General features: G+C 38.5%; 1 protein-coding gene across 1 annotated transcript in view; it reads right to left on the bottom strand.

Annotated features, from left to right (window-relative positions):
• The window catches only part of LOC147002604 (amine sulfotransferase-like), a 46,999-nt gene extending 40,154 nt beyond the window's left edge, over positions 1 to 6,845 (bottom strand). The window contains exon 1 of the mRNA XM_085842746.1: positions 6,827 to 6,845. The gene's annotated coding sequence lies outside the window, so the exon portion shown is untranslated. The remainder of the gene's footprint in view (positions 1 to 6,826) is intronic.
• Positions 6,846 to 16,032: the final 9,187 nt, after the last annotated feature.

The following is a 16,032-nucleotide window of genomic DNA, read 5'->3' on the forward strand; positions in this document are numbered from 1 at the left end:
ACATACTCATCAAATGAAAAAATCCACCTGGATGAACTCTCAATTCTGAACATCTATGCTCCAAATGCAAGGGCCCCCATATTCATTGAAGAAACTTTACTGAAGCTCAAAGCACACACTGTACTGCACACTTTAATAGTGGGAGAGTTCAGGCTCTCAGCAATGGACAAATCATAGAAACAGAACCTAAACAGAGACACAGTGAAACTAAAAGAAGTTATGAACCAAATCTATTTAACATATATCTACAAAAGACTTCACCCTAAAAAAAGGAATATACCTTCTTCTCAGCACCTCAAGGTACCTTCTCAAAAATCAACCATATACTCAGACCCAAAACAAACCTCAATAGATACAAAAACATTGAATTCATCTAATATATTCTATCAGAGCACCAGGCATTAAGGTTGGTCTTTAATAGCAACAAAAACAATAGAAAGCCCACATACATGTGGAAGTTGAACTCAATGATAACTTGGTCAGGGAAGAAATAAAGAAATTAAATACTTTTTAGAATTCGATGAAAATGAAGGCACAACATATCCAATCTTAAGGGACACAGGGAAAGCAGGCCCAGGAGGAAAACTCATAGCTCTGAGTGCCTCCAAAAAGAAACTGGAGAGAGCATGCACTAGCATCTTGACAGCACACCTGAAAGCTCTAGAACAAAAAAAAGCAAATATACCCAAGAGCAACAGATGGCAGGAAATAACCAAACTCGGGGCCAAAAAATCAACCAAACAAGGAGCTGGTTCTTTGAGAAAATCAACACGATAGATAAACCCTTAGCCAGATTAACCAGGGGGCACAGAGACAATATCCAAATTAGCAAAATCATAAATGAAAAGGGAGACAAAACAACAAAAAGGGAAGAAATTTTGAAAAAATCAGATCCTACTACAAAACTCTATACTCAACAAAACTGGGAAACCTGGATGAAGTGGGTGATTTCTCTAGACAAAACCAAGTAATAAAGTTAAATCAGGTTCAGATAAATAATCTAAACAGATCTGAAAGTCCCAAAGAAATAGAAGCAGTCATTAGAACGCTCCCAATAACAAAAATAACAACAAAAACCCAGGTCCAAATGGTTTTAGTGCAAAATTCTATCAGGCCTTCAAAGAAGATCTAATACCAATAGTCCTTAAACTATTCAAAAAAAAAAAAAACAAAACAAAACAAAAACAAAAACAAAAAAAAAAACAGAAGGAACACTACCTGATTCTTTCTATGAAGCCATAGTTACACTGATACCTAAACCACAAAAGGCCCAACAAAGAAAGAGAACTACAGACCAATGTCCCATATAAGTGTCAATGCAAAAATATCCAATAAATTTCTTACAAATCTAATACAAAACACATCAAATTGATGGTTCACCTTGAACAAGTAGGCTTTGTGGGGAATTGCAGGCTGGTCTCCAGTAGAGCTGAGGTAGGAACCCCGATGGTTATAATTCACCACATGACACGGTAGGCGTTCCCTCATGCTCCTGGAACTCTGGCCTCTACCTAAGGTACCACCTCCCACAGCCCCCACATGAGAAGCATGGTCAGTAGTCACGTAAGCAATGGCCCAAGCTTCTGACCTTCAGGCTAAACATGTCCCCAGGTACATAGCAACAGTGAAGACCAAAAAAAAAGGGTGCTCAGCCCCCACCTCACTCTCTTACTCTTACTCTATTGTTCCTCTACCTCTCACTTCTCTCACTTCCCCCTCCTCTTCCCTTTATTTGTCTTCTCTCCTCTCTCCTTTCTCCTTGCCTCCTCTCTCTCTCTCTCTCTCTCTCTCTCTCTCTCTCTCTCTCTCTCTCTCTCTCTCTCTCTCTCTCTCTTTCTCTCTCTCTCTCTCTCTCTCCCTTCTCTCTTTATGCATTTCTATAATAAAGCTCTTAAACCATAGAGAGTCTCTGCTCCTTCAAGACCTGCTGCACACTCTCACCAGTGTTTGGAACTTCTTCCCCTATTCCCCCCTCTCCTACAACCCTGGGGTTTTAGTAAGGTAGCACCAGGGTCCCCAGTTGGGGGCTGCCCCTTTTCTACCCTCTGCTGCATGGGTCAGGCATGCTCACCCAGGGCCGAGTGGAAAAGTGTCCGATAGCTCTGCCTGCGTTCACCTGCCCAGAACACAGGAACTCTGGCCGGATGTTAAGCCCCTTATCCTCCCCACTTCTCCCCAGGCGCCCCTTTATTTTGTTCCCAACAAGGCTTCATTCATGGAATTCAGGGATGGTTCAATATACAGAAATCCATCAAAGTAATCCACTATATAAGCAAACTCAAAGAAAACAACATGATAAACTCATTAGATGCTGAAAATGCATTTGACAAAATACAACACCCATTCATGGTATAGGAGAAATCAGTAATTCAAGGTACATAACTAAATATAATAAAAGCAATATACAGCAACCAATAGCCAACATCAAACTAAATGGAAAGAAACTAAAAGCAATCCTATTAAAATCAGGGAAAAGACAGGGCTGCTCACTCTCTCCCTACCGATTCAATTTAGTATTTGAAGTTCTAGCCAGAGAAATTAGACAACAACAGGAGATGAAACAGATACAAATTGAAAAGACGTCACAATATCACTATTTGCAGATGATATGATGGTATAGTTAAGAGACTACAAAAAAATGTACCAGAGAGTTCCTACAGCTGATAAACAACATCAGCAAAGTGGCTGTATATAAAGCTAACTCAAACAAATAAGTACCCTTCCTCTCTCAGAGGATAAAATGGCTAGAAAGAAATTTGGAAAACAACACCCTTCATAAGAGTTACAAAGTATATAAAATATCTTGGTGTGACTCTAACTAACCAAGTGAAAGATTTATATGACAAGAACTTCAAATTCCTGAAGAAAGAAATTAAAGATGAACCTATAAGATTTAAAGATCTCCCATGCTCATGGAATGGCAGGATTAATATAGTAAAAGTGGCCATCTTGCCAAAAGCAATCTACACCCATCAAAATCCCAACTCAATTCTTCACAGATTTAGAAAGAGCAATTCTCAAATCCATTTGAAATAACCAAAAACCTAGGATAGCGAAAACTACTCTCAACAATAAAAGACCTTCTGGGGGAATCTCCATCCCTGACCTTCAGCTATAGTATAGACCAATAGTGATAAAAAGTGCATGGTATTGTTACAGAGACAGGCAAGTAGATCAATGGAATAGAATAGAATAGAAGATCCAAAAAACGAAGCCACACAACTATGTTCACTTGTTCTTTGTCAAAGAGGCTAAAACCATTCAATGGAAAAAAAGACAGCATTTTCACAAATGGTGCTAGTTCAACTCAAGGTCTGAATGTAGAAGAATGCAAATTGATCCATTCTGATTTCCTTGTACAAAGCTCAAGTCCAAGTGGATCAAAGACCTCCACCTAAAACCAGATACACTGAATCCAGTAGAAGAGAGAGTGGCAAAGGCCCTTGAATACTTTGGCACAGGGGAAAACTTCCTGAACAGATCACCAATGGCATATGCTTTAATATCAACAATCAACAAATGGGACCTCATAAAATTGAAAAGCTTCTGTAAAGCACAGTGCCAATAGGACAAATGGAAATCTACAGAATGGGAAAAGATCTTTATCAACTAGGGTAATCTGACAGAGAGCTAATATCCAAAATATACAAAACAAACAAACAAACAACAACAACAACAAAAACCTCAAGAAGTTAGACTCCAGAAACAAATAACCCACTAAAAAGTGGAATAGAGAGCTAAAGAAAGACTTCTCAAGTGAAGAATACTGAATGGCCAAGAAGTACTTAAAGAAAGTTCAACATCCTTAGTCTTCAGGGAAATGCAAATCAAATCGACCCTAAGATTCCACCTCACACCATTCAAACTGGCTAAAATAAAAAACACGTGTGACAACAGATGTTGTCAAGGATGTGGAGAAAGAAGAACACTCCTCCATTGCTAGTGTGACTGTAAGCTAGTAAAACCACTTTGAAAATTAGTCTGGCAGTTCCTGAGAAAATTAGAAATAGTTCTATGGGAGGACCCAGCTACACTGTTCCTAAGCCTATACCCAAAATATTCTCCTTCATATAACAAGGACACATGCTATGTTCATAGTAGCCTTATTTATACAAGCCAGAATCTGGAAACAGCACAGATGTCGCTCAGCAGAAGAATGGATACCGAAAATGTGGCACATATATACAGTGGAGGACTATGCAGCAATTAAAAACAATGACTTCATGAAATTCTCAGGCAAGTGGATGGAACAAGAAAATATCCTCACTAGTGAGGTAACTCAGACCCAAACGAACAAACATGGTATGTACTCACTAATTAGTGGACATTGGCCCAAAATCTCACAATGCCCATGATACAGCCTACAGACCATATTGAGTGTAGAGGAAAGGAAGACCAGGGTGTCAATTCTTCAGTCCTGCATTGAGGGGGAAGCAGGATATTTGTGGGAGAGGAAGACAATGGAAGGAGAAAGAAGGGGGATAAAATAAGGGTGGCTGTATCAGGAACTGAAGAAGATGTAAGAGAGGTACTGAGGATCAGAAAATCAAACAAATATAGATACCAGTGGGGATGAGGAATAAGGGATAGCCACTGGAAAGTAACAGACACCAGAGAAACGTGAGGCTACCAGAACCCACAGAGATGTCTTTAGCTGAAATGTGCAGAGAAGTAGGAGATTGAACCTGTTGAGACTACTTCAAGTAGATAGCCATGGCCCTGGTCAAGGAATGGGACCACCCACCTATCTCAGAGTTTTTAACCCAGAAATGTTATTTTCCTTAGGATGAACTGGGACACAAAATGGAACAAAAACTGAAGGAAGGGACAACTGAGGACAGTCCCACCTAGGTATTCATCATGTCTGCAGACACCACATCTTACACTGTTGCCATGGTTAAGAGGTGCTTGCTGAAAGGAACCTAGTATGGTGTGATGTTTCCTTGGGAGGTCCTGTCACCAACTAACAAATTCAGACATAGATGTTTGGAAACAACCATCAGACTGAGCTCAGAGAACCTGATTGGTGAGCTCACTAAAGGACTGGAGGAGTGGAAGGGGTTTGTAACCCCACTGGAAGAACAACATAGGCTGGCCTGACCACCCAGTTCTGCCAGAGTCTAGATCACCAAGCAAGGACTGTACCTGGAGGGATCCATGGCTCCAGACACATATGTAGGAGAGGATTCCCTTGCCTGACAGCAATAGGAGCAGAGGGTCTTAGTCCCCATGAGATTTGATTCCCCAGACTAGGGGGAAGCTAGAGCGGTGGGGTGGGAAAGTGTGGGTAGGTCGGGGAAGACTCTCATACAGGCAAGGAGCAGGAGGGAAAGTAAATGTGAGAGGGAGATTTATTGAGGGCTAACCAGGAAGTGGTATATTATGTGTGTGTGTGTGTGGGGGGGGGGGTAATGGAGGGGATAACCAGAAAATGGGAGAGCCTTTGAGAATTAAACGAATGGAATGATTGATTAAAAAAAATTCAACCAATGTACAAATCAGAAAAGATTAATTAAAAACTCTTAATGGTTTTCAAATATTGCTGGAAGATATTACTGGGTATGGCTGATAATAGGTTTATCTACTCGAGTCAAGTAACTTATTTCAAACCTTAAAAGGTAATGAGAACTTAAATAGTCCACGAAAATTATCAGCTGAGGCTGAAAGAGAATGACTTGAGTAGAAAAGAAATTAGAAATTAAATAATGCAGATGTGAATCATTTGGATCTAAAGCTGGGTTGTATTTTAGTTATTTTGCTCCCTACTCATTCTCCCACAGCAGTTCAAATGCAGAGAGAAGATATCTTACAGTGGATATTTTTAGCACATAGTGTCAAAAGGTAAAGATCTATGGAGAAAAGTTTTGTAATTTATTCTGAAAAAAAAAAAAAAAGAGAGAGAGAGACTTTGTTTCATCAGGAATAGTCCAGCAGTAAGCATAGTACCTTTTACTCATGTTGGGTTTCCTTCATTATGAGGAAAAAAATAACATTGGCAAAAAGCTTGCAGTAACTTTTGCAGAGAAATTAACAACAAATATGTTCCAAACAAGAGACATCATTATAAAATTAAGTAATTGGACTCTCCTTCATATAGTAAAAAGGGACACTTATTTTTGGAGCCTCTTCATTATATATTGATGCAAATAAATCAGAAAAGGTAGGTTATAAGTCAGAAAAAATATGCAAAGTAGTTTAGAGCTCTTATGATTCAGTTAAAAATTCAGAGCTGTATGCCATTTTATGGTAATGCTAACATTTTTCTGAATCTATTAATATACTTACTGACTTTCAATATGTAGAAATAGTTGTTTTACATATTTAAACCACTTAACTTATTCCAGATGTTCAGAATTAAGCTCACTACTTGTAACCTCCCCCCTAGCCTGAAGCAAGCTGAAACAGACCTTTACTTTGCTGCCACTACCTAGGGTGGAGTTTGCCTCCCTAGATCACTATTGGTCAGCCACTGTTGCTGCTACCTGCTGGGAAGTCAGCCTAGCTATTCTGGAGACTACACAGGGTCACCTGCAGCTGGGCGCCAAGGATGAATTGGCAGGAATGGGCTTCCCCCTTCCTTTATAAAGCGTGTCTGTCATTGAACATTAGAACCTTGAGCATACTAGTTGTCTTGGTTCCATTATTTCTCGACCCACCTAGGTCCCCTCTTCTCTTTCAACTCCAGGCTGCCTCCCAGCCTTGAACCAGGACATGAGAGCCACAGGCCAGCCCCAACAATTTGGCGCCTAATGTGGGGCCTGGGAATGGCAGAAGACACTGGAAGAAACACTACTGGTATGTGGCTCCACAGGTAGAAAATTCGTACCAGAACATGGAGAAGCAACGGGCAAAAGGTTACTAAGGTGTGGTATGGTCTGAGCTGGAACAGCGGTGACCCACACTGGATACACTCAGGTTCAGCAGTGATATCAGGATCTAGGAACATAACAGGCAGTCGGCCGCAGCTTCCAGAAGCTGCTTTTTAGGCAAGAGAAATAAAAGAATTTAATAAAAGGGATTAAATAATCAGGCGGATTGGCCGCAGTCAGAAACTGCATCAGGCAGGAGGAAAATGGATTTTTGAAATTCTCCCAGAGGCAAAGAGAAATCTTAGGGGACGCCCTGCCTTTTTCTCTCTAGCCCTTACAGCAGAGGTTCCCTGCTCTTTGTGTTGTTTAACGTCTAATGTCTGGTGCACCAGTCTGTTCACGTGTCCAATTCATGTGTGTTCGTGTCTAGTTGTCTGAATGACTGAATGTTCTCTTTCATGTTGGAAAATAAAGGTGAATAAAACCTTATCTGCTGGTTTACCTAGAGAGTGGCCACATGCTTAGCCAGGATCAGGCACAGCAGGAGGGCCCCTGCTGGAAAAACTGTTTGGTTTTTTGTTTGTTTGTTTGTTTGTTTATTTGTTTGTTTTTAAGAAAGGAAGTCTGCAGCCTCATGGTTTTGGGGCGAAAAAGCTGATAGATATTTTTTTCCTAAGAAAATTCTCTGCATTCATGATTACTGCATTTAGCTAATGACAAAGTGCTTTTTATTTTATAATTATAGCTAGAAATATTAAAACTCTCCTATTGGTCTAAGTGTAGCCACTTCATTTCAGCTCATATGTTACTGGTTAGGATTAAATAAGTGTAACATTGGTAACAGAAGGTTAACTATAAGTAATCTTAAGGAAGACTGTCCAAAAACTAGAAGCATAGACAGACAGTCAATTTGTTCCCCCCAAATCTGTCCTCATTACAGGAGTGCCAAAATGCTCGGGTTAGAAAATTTTTTCTTATGTTCGAGTTAATACAAGTTCAGAGCAGCCTCAGTGAAGTTGGCACAAAATCTCCTTTGTTTCACAAACTGTGACTAGGGAAGTTCTGAGAACCTCCCCCCTCCCTGCCTTCAGTAGAGAATTCCTTTTAGCTATAAGAGTACCTTTGCAGATGTTGTTCTAAATAAAGTTTAAATTCTAAGTTTATAAAAAAGGTCAATCAGGCTGTAGAATTTTTCAGGACATTGCGATTTGACTTGCCTACTTTCTATAAATTATTATAGATTTAAAGATTGTTTTTTCTTTTGCATCTGGATAAATTGTAATGGGTTTGCTTCTAGTGAGCTGTAATCAAGAAGCTAAGAGTTTGAATCTTTCAGAGTATATTGTTTTCTAAGTGGAACGTATTTTATTAGCTAATGCCTCTCAAGGGAAGTTTACTTTAAATCCTTGCTCTCATACAAGGAGCTTTTAAGTTCTGGGGAGTAGCTGTTGCTCCAGAAAAGATTCAGAGGCAATATCTTTTTAATACTTAGGGTTTTAGTTTACTACAGAAGGCTTTGCAGAAAATAAAGAAAGCTTTTATAATTGTTTTTAATTATAATCAATGGCAATTAAATATTAGCTGTGCCCACAGCAATTCTTTGGCAAGAGAAAACATTATTGTAAAGTCATTTTTCTCATCCTCCCGGCCGATTGTCAGCCCACATGGAGCCAGTTGGCTGCTCTGGGACAGGGCCTTGGGGCACGCAGCTTTGCCTGAGCAGTAGTGGCACAGGAGGCCACCAGAAAGTGGTCAGCTTTGTAGCGAACTCAGGGGAGGGCCGCACTCACCATTGCCCCATGAGCCTCTGTCATTCCCTGCTGGGATAGCCATATTTTTCCCACCAAGACTCAAGGTGCTCTGCCGCCCTTGCTTGGGCTTTCTGGTCTACAACAGATTGGCTGCCTTCAGCCTCTTCTGCCTGAGAGGAAGGCAGAGGGTGGGCGAGGCCAAGGTGGTGTTCACCTCAAAGCACAGTTTCAGCATCCTATTAAGCCACTGTGGTGCTAACAAAGAATTATAAAATAAATTAATATAGTTTGGGATAACTATAACAAAAATTGTGTCTTAAGAACCTGACAAAGTGTCTGTTCCTTGTTTAAAACAGCAATTAAATTGGCTATTACAGAATATTAATAATTGGCCTATTGCATAGCATCATTTTAAATAATAATAGACAAGTTAAAAAATTGTTTTTATGCATGCTTTTGTATCTTCTATAAATTCATGCTTGCATTTAGTTACTGTGTTTAAAAACAACCCCTCTATGGGAAATAAGTAGATGTGAATTAGATCACACGTTTATTCTTTTGAACTTCCCCCTGTTTCAGCACAGATAATTAAGTTGTGTGCTGTGGATGGTGTTTTAAAATGTTAAACAATCAAACCTTGATTTGTATATTAATAGTCATTATTATATCTCAGAGCTCACAATTGCTTAAGATTGTTCATCCCTTGAATGCTATTAATTCTCAAATTTGCAATTGCTTATGCATATACAATACATAAGTAAAAATGCTGGATTTATATCTCAGACAGTCTATAGGTCCTACATATAAGATGGATTGGATATATAATCTCGTTCTTTATATATTCGAAACAATTATGGCTTAAGATAATATTTTGTTATTCTTGGAAAATGTGCATGTCAAATTGTAAAAAAAAAAAAAATTCTTTTGGTCTTAGTGTCCTCAGTTACTACTTGTTTCCATATAATAGTGTTAATTCTTGAGGTCTTATACTTAATAAATTGCTGCAAATAAATGCTCTTATTCTGAGTTAATAAATAAATTATACACATGTGACTATTAATAACTTTTCAAGCTTTCTAGTTACAACTGCTCTTCAAGAGAAACAATTGAAAGTGCAATTAGTCACTGCCCATGTTACATTAATACTGAATATAATAGTCAAGTATTTGAGATGTTTTGTCAACAAATTATTAATTCTCAAGGACAAGGTATTGTGGAACTTTAAAACTTTAGCTTCTTAAAAGACAAAGAAGGGGGAAATTATATCCCTGTAGATATTATTTAATGTATTCCCCTGCACATTATTTAAATCATACTTTTATTTTAGAATTTTGAGATTTGGATGTCAAAGAACTTAATAAATGCCTTATAGTATCTTAAAAAGATCTACTTATTGGCATATGGCTTGATCCTGAACAGCTACCTTATTAGGAAAGGGAAAAGCATAGGTTTTCTTCAGAGAATGCTGCAGAAGCATGATGGCTAATTTGTGTGACAAGCTGACAGATAAGTTCGCTCATTGCCCTGACCTTAGTGGCAAGGAAGCTGAATTGGGTAAATGTTTTCGACCCATCCTTGCTTGCGATTTTTCCAGTTTGGACAAGCAAAGCTGCCTTGCTTCAAGCTTTTTAATCTTATGGTAAAAAGAATATCAGAGACTGTGTAATTGGACTTAGAAAGATTAGTCATATAAAAAGAGTTATGGTGATTCTTCTCTTTCTTTCGATGTGACCGGTTATTCTGACTCAATCTTGGACTGGTCTAGGAATAATTCCAGTATTAGGTTAATGTCTTAGAAGTAGTAGTCTTAACAATAGGGCAGGACATAGCATATATTAAGGCTAGAAAGGCAGAAATTTCAGATATTAGCAATAGGCACTTGGACCCTTGGAACATTTATGAATTGGCCAGAGATATTAAAAAAAAAAAAAAAAAACAACCTAAGTGCATTAAATCCCCTGGATTGTGTTCAATATATATTCCTACTTGCTATTATTATTGGCATTATTTTATTAGTAAATAGTTGTGTTTCCACTCATCTTTAGAGCACTCCTGAGATCTGTAGCTATGATGAGACAGAACATTCCAGAACTTCTGCAGAAATATAAGAAAGAGAGAGAGTGCTATGCACATGCCAGTGAAGTTTGCTTGGCAGGCCAAGAAGCCTGGGAGCACTCACAAGGCAAAGAGTTTCACGAAAACTCACCTCCTGGAACTTTGGCATTCTCATAACCCAGATATTCTTACCTTATTCCCGTGTCAGTCTGGTGTGTGGATCCACGTGCTCTCTTTTAGTATTATCTTATTATAAGTGCCTTTTAAGATTGAATTCTGATATAGCTAGCCTTCTCCAGTGTTCCAACATCCTAAAAAGACCTTGAAGCCAACAACTGGGAATTGAGTAGGAATTCAGTAAGGAAGTTACCTATACAGTAGCTAATTAATCATTACAAAAGACAGAGCCAACAGCTCAGGGCTGGTATGCAAAGTGTTCACTAAAGACAGTAGCCAGTTTTAACCAAACAAGGGTTTACCATGAGAAAAGTTAGGGAATCCCACTGAGACAGGTTTCTTCACTAGGCCCAAAGAAATCAGGCAGAATTATAGAGCATAAATAAATTTTATGCCTCAGTCCAGCTTTTATTTTAATATTAATAACAGGGAGAAAATTGTAACCTCCCTCTTAGCCTGAAGCAGGCTGAACCAGACCTTGACTTTGCAGCCACTAAGGAGATTACCTAGGGTGGAGCCTGCCTCCCTAGATCACTATTGTTCAGCCACTGTCACTGCTACCTGCTGGGAAGGTGGCCTAGCTATTCCAGAGACTATACAAGGTCACCTGCAGCTGGACTCCAAGGATGAATTGGCGGGAATGGGCCTCCCCCTCCATTATAAAGCGTCTCCACCATTAAACATTAGAACCTTGAGCATACTAGTTGTCTTAGTTCCATTATTTCTCAACCCACCTAGGTCCCCTCTTCTCTTTCAGCTCCAGGCTGCCTCCCAGGCTCGAACCTGGACATGAGAGCCTCAGGCAGTTCCCAACAACTACTTATTTAAATACAACAAGAAATAAGATGGAGAAATCATCCATTGTATATAACATGTATCAGATCTAGTACAGATAATGATAAGACTGATCAGCTACTAACATTAAATGTACTGGAAGCTTCTCAATTTCATGAGTAGCACCATGTTAACAGCAAAGGTTTAAAAAGTGATTTTTCTATCACTTGCAAACAACTCAAGGAAACTGTAAGATTTCCTAGTAGTCCTCTGTATAACCAAACCCCATCTTACCTGTAGAAAGTAACCCAAAAAGTACCCAAAGAAATGAAATTTGGCAAAAGGATATATTTCATTTTGCAAAGTTTGGAAAATTAAAATATGTGCCCTATACCATGGATATGTATTCAGGATTTCAATGAGCAAATGTTTAATGTTCTGAAAAGATTGATTCTGTAACTACACATTTATTAGAAGTTATTCTTATTATGAGACACCTGTACAAATTAATACTGACAATGCCCTAGCATGCGTCTCTAGTAAATTGAAATTCTGTTGGGTTTTTCTCGTATTACAACATTTAACTACAGAATCATTTACTGATCATCAGCTACTGATAATGGAAATGCCACTAAAGGAAAGGGGCAGCCTATAGACTGGAAGATGGAATGACCATTACTGAGGAAGGACTCACCAAATCACTGAAGCACTATTAGGTATAAGACAAACACCTAGGAAAGCAAAAGGAATTATCTGCTAATGTTGTATGTCCACTTATATAGCTATATAATTATCAAAATGGAAAGCCACTAGATGGCATATAAATAGCAAAGATATATGGTCATGGGAGGCAAGAATAGAAATGGGAAAACCTAGCAAAAGTTAGCAAAGACATCAAATTTTATCACTAATATGAGAAAGTCAGAAGAAATATTTCTGAAAATAATGAAATAGTAGACAAGTTGACATTATGTTTAACTTAATTATACTAGAATATTAAAATTTGCCATGAAACTATTTCAGAACAGATAGGAAAGAATGATAGATTACACAACCAAAGAACTTGAAACTTTACCCTAACAATAAAAATTAAGAGAAAATATGGAACCAAATAAAACTGGGATAACTGTTATAAGGAATCTATAGCCAGATGTAGGTTCAAACTTTTAATCCCAGCACTTGGTAGGCAGAAGCAAGCACCTAAGAATTACAGTGATTACCACCAAACCCATACACTATTACAGATGCCAACTAGAGCTTTCTGAAAGAAGCCTGATACAGCTGTCTTCTGAGAGGCTCTGCTAGTACCTAACTAATACAGAAATGGATGCTCACAAACATCCATTAGACAGAACACAGGGTCCACAATGAGGGATCTAGAGAAAGTACCTTAGGAGCTGAAGGGGTTTGCAGCCCCATAGAAGGAACAACCATATGAACTAACCAGTACCCCCCAGAGCTCCCTGGGACTAAATCACCAATCAAAGAAAACATATGGAGGGACTCATGGCTCTAGCTGCATATGTAGCAGAGGATAGCCTAGTCAGTCATTAAATGGGAGGAGAGTCCCTTGGTCCTGTGAAGGTTCTATGCCCCATTATAGGGGAATGCCTGGGCCAGGAAGTGGGAGTGGATAGGTTGGGGAGCAGGGGGAGGGGGAGAGTATAGAGGATTTTGAGACAGGAAACTAGGAAAGGGGATAACATTTGAAATGTAAATAAAGAAAGTATCTAATAAAAGTAAAAAAGAATTACTGTGATTTAAATTTAAAAACTGCTTGCAATTGTCCAGCTGAAATTTAAAGTGAATTTCCTGTATGATCTAAAAATACACTCAAACCATCAATTTATATATAAAGAAGAAGGGGAATGTAGGCATATTTACCCACACATACTGAAGTATATTTAGTTTCAAATTTTGAAAAGATATTTTTTAATTTTCAATTGAAAGATAATATTTTTCACTTCCAAAAAACACACCTCTCACCCTGAATTAGGTTGGTGGCAAGCTTTTCCAAAAAAAGCATTCAACTATGGAATCTGGACAAGTGAAACATCTGTAAAAAAAGGAAAAGATGTGGAAGAAAATATGTTCAAAGGAAAAGTAAATTGGCCAAGTGGTATTGCCCACCTCCAGTTTGTCTCTGCTGCACTCAACAGGCATAAGTGACAGATGGGTTTGGGTGGCTCCAATTCAATTAAAAATGAAAGCTGGCTTTGGGGTGAAAGCATGGCTCTCTGCTGCTCTAAGCCCACACATGCTCGTAAAGGGAAACCCCAAAATCGTCTCATATCAGAAAACCCCTTGGTATGGAACAGAGGGAAACAAAAACCTAAGGGTTTATTCTAGTGCCACTAATCTCTTAATCTTTTAGTTTTAATTTGACTCTAAAACTCTTTTTAAGCTATGAATATTATCTCAAAGTCTATATAAGATTATTGTGAGTATATATATACTTTCTGTTGTGATATCAGTAGTCATACAGAGTACTAGTTCTGTAAATAAGCTTCATCTGGCTTCCTGTGTATTTTTTCAGCTTTGAGTAACTAGGAACAGAGTTTGTGTACCATGGATGGACTTAATAGATTGCAGTATTCAAGTCTTTCATAATTCTTCTGAATATGGAATTTAAAATGTTTAAGTTTTCTACCATTCTAATAAATGATGGAGCCCTGTAATGACAAATCTACATGGATTGTGTTAGTGCTAAACACTGGACAAAACTGCTCCATGCATCTTCTGCTGCCACGTTCTATAAAAACAATGAAAATAATTGTGTTGATTGCTATGTTCTACCTGGCAGGACTGCCACTAAGCTGCCAAATATCACGTAAATAACAACTTCTGACTATAATCTGCTCAGTACATTAAAATTTCTGACTGTATAGAAGAGTGACAGGAACATTTTACAGAATGTTGAACTAAAAAATTATTTACCCTTAATATGACCAAATACAATTAAACTAGATATTGTGGAAACCTTGGCAGAAATAGTCAAGTATTAAAATAGTATTGTGAACAGTTTTACTGTGTTACAATTAAAATCTTTTTTTTTTTAATTTGGACAGAAAGAGAGAAATGTTGAGGGATATTTGATCATACTGTGAATCAAAAAATTATGCTGTTTATTTGAACGAACTGTTTTTAGTTTTGGTATGGCTCAGCCTTAGAACACATCTTTAAATGAAGTCAACCATATCTCAATATTTGGATCAAGCATAACCAGAAGAAATTATAGGAAAAAAAAACAGAGAATAAGAGGAAATCAGGGCAACAAATAGGTGTACAGGTAGTAAAAGGGAGGGACATTCGATTTAAGCAGTTTTGAGACAGGGTGGTGGAGATCTTCCTGTTGGGATATCTGCTGTGGAAGATAGTAAGCTTGGTGTTTTCTCTAACTCTCTGAGTTTTTACTCCACTACCTGACTCTGGACTCTTTATTGGTAAAATTGAACATTTAAGATTTTCTTTAAAACAGCAATAAACCAATTAAATAACTAGAAATAAGCACATTTATTTATAAATTCCAAGTGGAGAAATAACCTCAAATTGCAAAAGCAAAGCAATTATCTTTATGTCCTTTAACAGAGGAATAGAAATGGAAAATGTGGTACATTTACACAACGAAGGAATACTCAGCCATTAAAAAGAGTGACTTCATGAAATTCGCAGGCAAATGGATGGAACTTGAGAATGTCGCCGTGAGTGAGGTGACTCAGTCACAAAGGAACAAACATGGTATGCACACACTGATAAGTGGATATTAGCCCAAAATTTCAGAATATCCAAGACTCAATTCACAGATCATATGAAGCCTAAGAAGGAAGGCCAAAATGGGGATGCTTCAGTGCTCATTAGAAGGGTGAACAAAATACTCACAGGAGAAAATATGGAGACTAAGTATCGAGCAGAGTCTGAAGGAAAGGCTACCCAGAGACTGTCCCACCTGGGGATCCATTCCATATATAGCCACCAAACCTGGACATTATTGTGGATGCCTGGACGTGCCTGCTGATATGGCTAGGAGTGAAGGAGCTGAGGGGGTTTGCATCCCCATGGAGGGAGCAACAGAGTCAACAGGTCAGACGCCCTGGAGCTCCTGAGGACTAGATCATCAACCAAAAAATACACATGGAGCAGCCCATGGCATTGGTCACATATGTGTCAGTAGATGGCCTTGTTGGGCATCATTGGGAAGAGAGGCGCTCAGGCCTGAGGGTGTTCAATGCCCCAGTTAGGAGAATGCCAGGGCAGAAGGATGGAAGTGGATAGGTAGCAGAGCACCCCATAGAGGCAGGGGGGAGTGGGAATGGAATGTATTTCCAAAGGGGAGACCTGGAAAGGGGGAAAAATTTGAAATGTAAATAAAGAAAATATCCAAGAAAAAAAAAAAAGGTTAGTTAAATTACAATTTTAGGCTTATGTATTTTTGAAGTTTCTTTTTTATTGATTGTTCTATTCATTGA

This window comes from Mus caroli, unplaced genomic scaffold (assembly GCF_978045245.1).
Source record: "Mus caroli unplaced genomic scaffold, Mus_caroli_1 scaffold_9, whole genome shotgun sequence".
NCBI classification, from domain to species: Eukaryota; Metazoa; Chordata; class Mammalia; order Rodentia; family Muridae; genus Mus; species Mus caroli.